Source organism: Octodon degus, unplaced genomic scaffold (assembly GCF_000260255.1).
Source record: "Octodon degus isolate 3935 unplaced genomic scaffold, OctDeg1.0 scaffold00113, whole genome shotgun sequence".
Classification (NCBI taxonomy): Eukaryota; Metazoa; Chordata; class Mammalia; order Rodentia; family Octodontidae; genus Octodon; species Octodon degus.
In genome coordinates, this window is record NW_004524689.1 from 5,186,635 (window position 1) to 5,192,621 (window position 5,987).

Sequence of the window (5,987 nt, forward strand, 5' to 3'; positions counted from 1 at the left end):
TCCCACCCAGCAGGCTGGCCTCTGTTGTCCTCTTTGTTTCGATGCTCCGACTGTCCACCGTTGGCAGCCGCTTCCAGCTGTCATTCTGACTTCAGGCTCTGGCCTGCTTCCTGCTGTCCCGCCCCGCTCAGAAGCTGCTGCTCTTCCAGGGAACTGGCAGAGGGGAAGCACAGAGGAGCGAACACGGAGGGCGGGGATGCTCAGGGAGGGCTGGCCGCGTCTGCCTCGTCCCTCCCTTCTTGTTTACACCTTTGCAGCCTGGTGTCACCTGTCTCCCTTTCAGGCCCTATGTGTGGGGGGCACTAGTGGCCCTAACTTAGTCCTGTCCCCTCCCAGGTCCAAGTCACCTTGCTGGTCTCCACCATTCTGTAATTAGCAGGACGAGACCATCCCTGTGTTGACCTCATCAGGAACTAGTTACGGAAAAAGGATGAACAGTTTTGTTTTAATTTAATTAATTAATAATTATTTAATTAATCACTTATTAACTATCATTAAATGAATTTTAAAACATTAAAAAATATTTATTATTGTACTATGTGTACTATGGGTTGGCCTTGAATTCACTATGTAGCCTTAAACATATGGTAATCTTCTTGCCTCAGCCTCCTGAGTGCTGGGATTATAGGCGTGCATCACTGTGCCAGGCCTGTGGTGTTCTTTTTTTTATTTTTAATTTTTTAAAAATGTATTTAGTACAAGGTCTATAGGGCCTCAGTGCACAGACTGGACTCGGAGTGATCCTTTGTCTTCGGCCTCCCAAGTGCTGGGGTAACAGGCCGCGCCACCTCGCCCAGTCTCGGGGGCGGGGCTGGCACAGCACGCCTGGGATCGAACCCGTGTCTGCCGAAGCAGGCACTTTAGCTATCTGGATGGCTTGTAGTGTGCTTATTTGCCAGAAATTATTGTAAACAACTGATGAACACAGGCTGATCAAAAAAAAAGTGAAGATTTAATTTTTTAAAAATTATGAAAAGGGCCAGGGAGATGGCTCAGTAGAATAAGCGCTTTCTTGGCAAGTGCAGGGTCCTAAGTTCAAGCGCCGGTACCACAAAAAAAAAAAAAAAAAGAAAAAGAAAAAGAAAAAAGCATTGCCAGTCTTCCTCACAATACTGAAAATCTTCCTCTTTTCTGAACACATCTGTACCATTATTCTTGGGAGTTAGTCTTTCACTGTTTTTAAAATTTTAAATAATCCCTCTATTCTTCAATCATCCCTTGTATATCTCAATAGAACTTAAAAAAAAACAAAAACAAAAACCAGTGTACAACAAGGCTAAACTAGTACTATAGTTGTTAGCCATGTCATGATACAAACAGGGTGCTGTGGGTGGAGAGGTTCCCAAGCCCACATCCTGAGCCCCAGTTCTTCCTGTGCTGCTGCTGGGGAGGTGAGTTGGCTGCGCGTTGGAGGAAGCCCTAGCTGTCTCAGAATCTCCTCCCTGCTTTGTCCCAGGTACTGCCTCTCCTCCTTCAGAGCCGCCCATGTGCAAAGCGTCCCGAGGCCCTCACCAGGCGCAGCTGTCAGACCCTGGGCCGCCAGCCTCCAGGAGCTGCAAGCTTCCTTGAATCTGCTGCCTTTATAAACTTCTCCGCCTCAGCTATTCTGTGATAGCCACAGACAATAGTATGAGAGACAGACAGGGCAGCCTGGTGTTTGGCTTTCTGCTGGAAATGGCAGAAGCCCGTGCTGATTATTTATTATTTATTTGTCTGTCTGCCTGTCTGCCTGCCTGTCTGTCTGTCTGTCTGTCTGTCTGTCTGTCTCTCTCTCTCTCTCTCTCTGTCTGTCTGTCTGTCTGTCTGTCTGTCTCTCTGTCTGTCTGTCTGTCTGTCTGTCTGTCTGTCTGTTTTTGGCAAGGCTGAGGATTGAACCAGTGCACACTGGGTAAACGCTCGCCCCCAACTCCAGGCTTCTCTGAGTGGCCTCAAGGGTCCTGGGCACCCTGCAGAGCTGTGTGCCTGTGGGCTGGCTGCTCCAGAGGTCTCTGACTGACTGACGTCTCATGTGTCTCTGGAGTCAAAACGTCACATTGGTGGGCACCAGAGAGGGTGAGGAAGAGTGGCAGGCGGTGAGCGGTGGCGTGGGCTGCGTGGTCATTTTTTTTTTTTTAAATGTTGTATTCTCATTTTAATATTTTTTTAATATTTATTTATTTTTATTTATTACATTTATTTATTGTGTGTGTGTGTGGCCAGCTCATCCCACCAGGGGGCGGGTCTGGCTGGCATGTGGTGCTGGGGATCGAACCGCGGTCCCTGTGCTTTGCCAAGCTTGTTTCAAGTAGGTGCGTTAGACCACTGAGCCATCTCTCCAGCCCCTGCGTGGTCATTTTAGTAAGGGACGGGGAGCTGGGAGCAAGGCACAGTGGAGCACAGGGAGGTGACAAGGGAACGCATGGGGACCAAAGGCAACCGGCGCCCGTCTAGTGAGCTCTGTGCACACAGATCTGTCTGGTGTCACCCCTTCTCTGGTGACAAGAGTGCTGTCCTTCCTGACACCAGGTGACAGACACCTTGTCCGGGAGTTTCACGCCTGGCTGCTGAAGCAGGCAGGAAATTCCCTCTGTGTTTGTCACTTCTTGGTTGCCTTCATGTCAAAATAACCCTCACGCCACAAGGAGTATTTTGGAGTGGCTCAGTCTGGCCTCTTTCCGGGGAAGCCACAAGCACCCAAGTCACTTAGAGACCTGTGTGTCCCTGCTCACACCGCCCCTCCCCCAGTCGCGTCACTGTGGGCGGAAGGGGCCTGCGCTGGCCTGACAAGCTGTGGAGGGTTCCTCCTGTGTTCCCGAGCCTGTGCCCCTCAGACTCACCTTGTCCTCGCTGCACTGCACCGTCCTGCTCTGGTTCTGGTTTCTGCCCTCTCTGCTTTCCCACCTTGAGGTAGGGCTCAGAGAGTCCCTTCTACTGGTTTTAAAACATTCTGAGAACCAGTGACATGCTCAGCCTGAGGCAGGAAAATCACCACAAGTTCAAGGCTGGCCTGGGCTATATGATGAGTTCAAAACCAGCCTGAACTATACAGCAAGAACCTGCCTCAGAAAATAAACAAACATACAAGCAACAAATTTCTGTGAACTTTTCATTCTTAATTTCATTTCTCTATCAAGTATATATTTTTTTCTCTCAACTAATGACTACCTGTATATATTTGTGTGAATATTGACAATCTATGTTCCCATATAAACTATTTTCCTTTGCTTAATATGGTCTTTGTAACATCTCCCTACCTTAAAACTTTTTATTAATCCAGAAAGAGGAAGAAAGGAAGGAAGGAAGGAAGGAAGGAAGGAAGGAAGGAAGGAAGGAAGGAAGGAAGGAAGGGAAAGAAAGAAAAACAAAGACAGAAAAAGAAGGAAGGTTTGGCTTAAAGTCCCTAAAAAGCTGTGGCCACCAACTGAACTCCTAAAATGACCCCACTGTGGAGCTGGGACAGAGGGAACAAAGTCAGAGCCTTTCCAGGAAGTGTGGCCTCAGAGCAGAACACAGCGCGAGGGCTCCAGGCCTCCCTGTCCCGTTGTTTGTCTTGGCCGGGTCACACGGTCATCTTCTCTCCTACCCAAACAACGCCTGAGATGTTGAAGGTTTTGTTTCGTGTTTCCTTGAAAAATCTTTACATCTCAACTAATACTTAAGCTTTCGCCCCAGTAGGCAGGCACCTTTCAAAAGTGCATACTTAGGTCTGAAACCTTGTCCGCCGAAAATCTGTGGAAAAAAACTCAAGACCCTGGGTGAACATCAGAATTCCACAGATTCTTTTTGTGTTCTTGGAGGCTTGTTTATAAGAACAACAAGACCAGCTCACACATGCAAGCGCAGATTACTCACAGTCAAAAGCCGTCGTAAACCCTGAGACCTGGCTGGCTTCCTCGCCTGCCTCTCTCGCTGTGAGTCGCATTCAGCAGCCGCTGGCCTCGCGCTGGTTTTCCTTTCTCTAACCCACATCCTCGAGGAGAACTGAAGAATGTTCCAGTTACGCAACTCTGCCTAATGTGGCTCTGGCGCTGGACGGGGGGCAGGGTGGGCTTTCCCCCCCACTTTGCAAACGTTTTGATATTGACTAGTCCACGTTGGCAGCACAGAATCATTTCGTTCACCGCAGGGAGTTGGAATGATTTCATCTTCTTGTCTTTTTCACCTCCCGCTTCTTGGTTCCCATCCCATCCGCACAAGATCTCTCTGTTTTCTATTATCTATCTTTTATTTTGCACTTTAATTTATTTATAGGTCGGGTTTCCCATATAAGAGAAGCCATGCCCTATTTCAGTTGGGCGTCTGACTCCTTTCGCCTAACATGGTGATCTCAAGGTGAATTCTTGTCCCTGCAGGTGACTCAGGTTTGTCTTTGTTTATGGCAGAGTAGTACTCCATGGTACGCAAATGGCAGTCCCTTTATCCATTCACCTTCTGATGGGCGCAGAGACCGCCTGTGACACTTGGCTCTGTGACGGCACTGCCATAGACATGGGCGTGCGTGGGCCACGGTGCTAGGATGCCGTCAGCTCTTTCAGAAGAGGCCTGAGGAGGAAGACCAAGCTGGCTTGCATGGAATCTCCAGTTTCGGTTTTCTTAGGACTCTCCACACTCGTCTCCATCACATTCAGAGGACTTTGTGTTCCCACCAGAAATGTAGAAAGGTGTCCCTCTCCCCACGGACACCAATGGGCTCCTACCTTTATCATAAACATTTTCAAATGTACCAGAAACCGGACAAATAGAACAAGGAACCCATCACCAGCTTCCCTAGTCATCGCCGATTTTATTCCCCCCTCCCCGACACGTTTTACATCTGAAGGGAGCATCTTTGAGCTGACCCAAGATGCGATGTAGTTAAACACGTAAATGTGTCAGTGTTTGTCTGTACCGGCAGAGGAGGTCGTCCCTAAGGCCAACATGGCGCCATCCAGAACTGAGGACAGTGGACAGAAGTGCTGGAAGCTGCTGACCGGGCAGAACAGCCACACCTACATCCCAGCTGGTGCAGGGCAGCCGTGATGGCAGGGGGGATGCAGGGCTCCCTGGGACCCACTGACCCTGTGCATCTGTCTGCCATATCCTGCTTCCCCAGCAGCCCCAGACCTCCTGAAAATCCTTCTCAGCCACTTCGAACCCAGGAGTACACGGAGAAGAGGATCTGGGGAAACCGAGCCACAGCTCTGCGCAAGCAGCCCCCTCCTTTCAGAGCTGGTCTGTGTCCCCATCTCCACAGATGGCCTCTATGCCACGTCCTGAGCCCCAGCCCCAGGGATCTTGAAAGTCCCCTGCCCTCTGCTGGCCTCTGGTGTCATGGTAGCAGCTCTGTAAGTCTCCATAAAGTTCTCAATAAGTTTCTTCAGTGTTACGGTTTGTGTCTAGATGTCCCCCCAAAGCCTCATGCTGTCATGGAGTGGGCTTCTGAGTTTGTGACCAATTCATGGTCCAGCGCTGGGATTATGGGTGTGAGTGCTACCCACGCCTGTGTGGATAGCCTGAAGGTGATGTGAGGGACTGAAGAGGCTTCTCCCTTTTGCTCTTGTTGCTTTTGCTGTCTTTCACCACCTTGAGCAGTCGCCCCTCACCACACCACCCGGCCTGGAAGCCAGCAGAGTATGGACTGAAGCCTCCCCAAACGGTGAGCTAAATAAACCTTTCCTTTCTTAATTCTGGGCATCAGGTATTTTGTCTCAGCAACTAGAGAAAAGTAACCAAGACACTAAGTTTCCCAACTGCCTCTGGGCCGAGTGGTCCCTACCTGTGGGCCATGTGTTTGGCAGTGGCCAGGGGACTTTCAAGATCCCTGAGCCGGAAAGGCCTCAGGTAGGGTAAATTCCAGAGATAGAATTTCCAGCCCTGGGCCACGAGCGGTCTATTCTCCCAGAAAGCAGAAAGTTGACCTTTTCTGCTCCGTGACTTTCTATGCCTGGTGGTACCCACCCTGTGACACCAGCGTCATCCACATAGCCAGCAGGAAGAGACCAACCCCCCCTGCACTATGGGATTGGGTC

At 49.9% G+C, this 5,987-nt stretch overlaps 2 long non-coding RNA genes across 2 annotated transcripts in view; one reads left to right on the top strand and one right to left on the bottom strand.

Moving 5' to 3' along the window:
• Window positions 1-5,643, top strand: part of LOC111812109 — a 32,801-nt gene extending 27,158 nt beyond the window's left edge. Inside the window, exon 2 of the long non-coding RNA XR_002817701.1 lies at window positions 4,874-5,643. This is a non-coding gene — a long non-coding RNA (uncharacterized LOC111812109). The remainder of the gene's footprint in view (window positions 1-4,873) is intronic.
• On the bottom strand, window positions 3,766-4,952 carry LOC111812110. Its single transcript, XR_002817702.1, has 2 exons — window positions 4,868-4,952; window positions 3,766-3,884 (listed from the first exon to the last, which is right to left on the bottom strand). It is a non-coding gene; the product is annotated as an uncharacterized LOC111812110 (long non-coding RNA).
• Window positions 5,644-5,987: the final 344 nt, after the last annotated feature.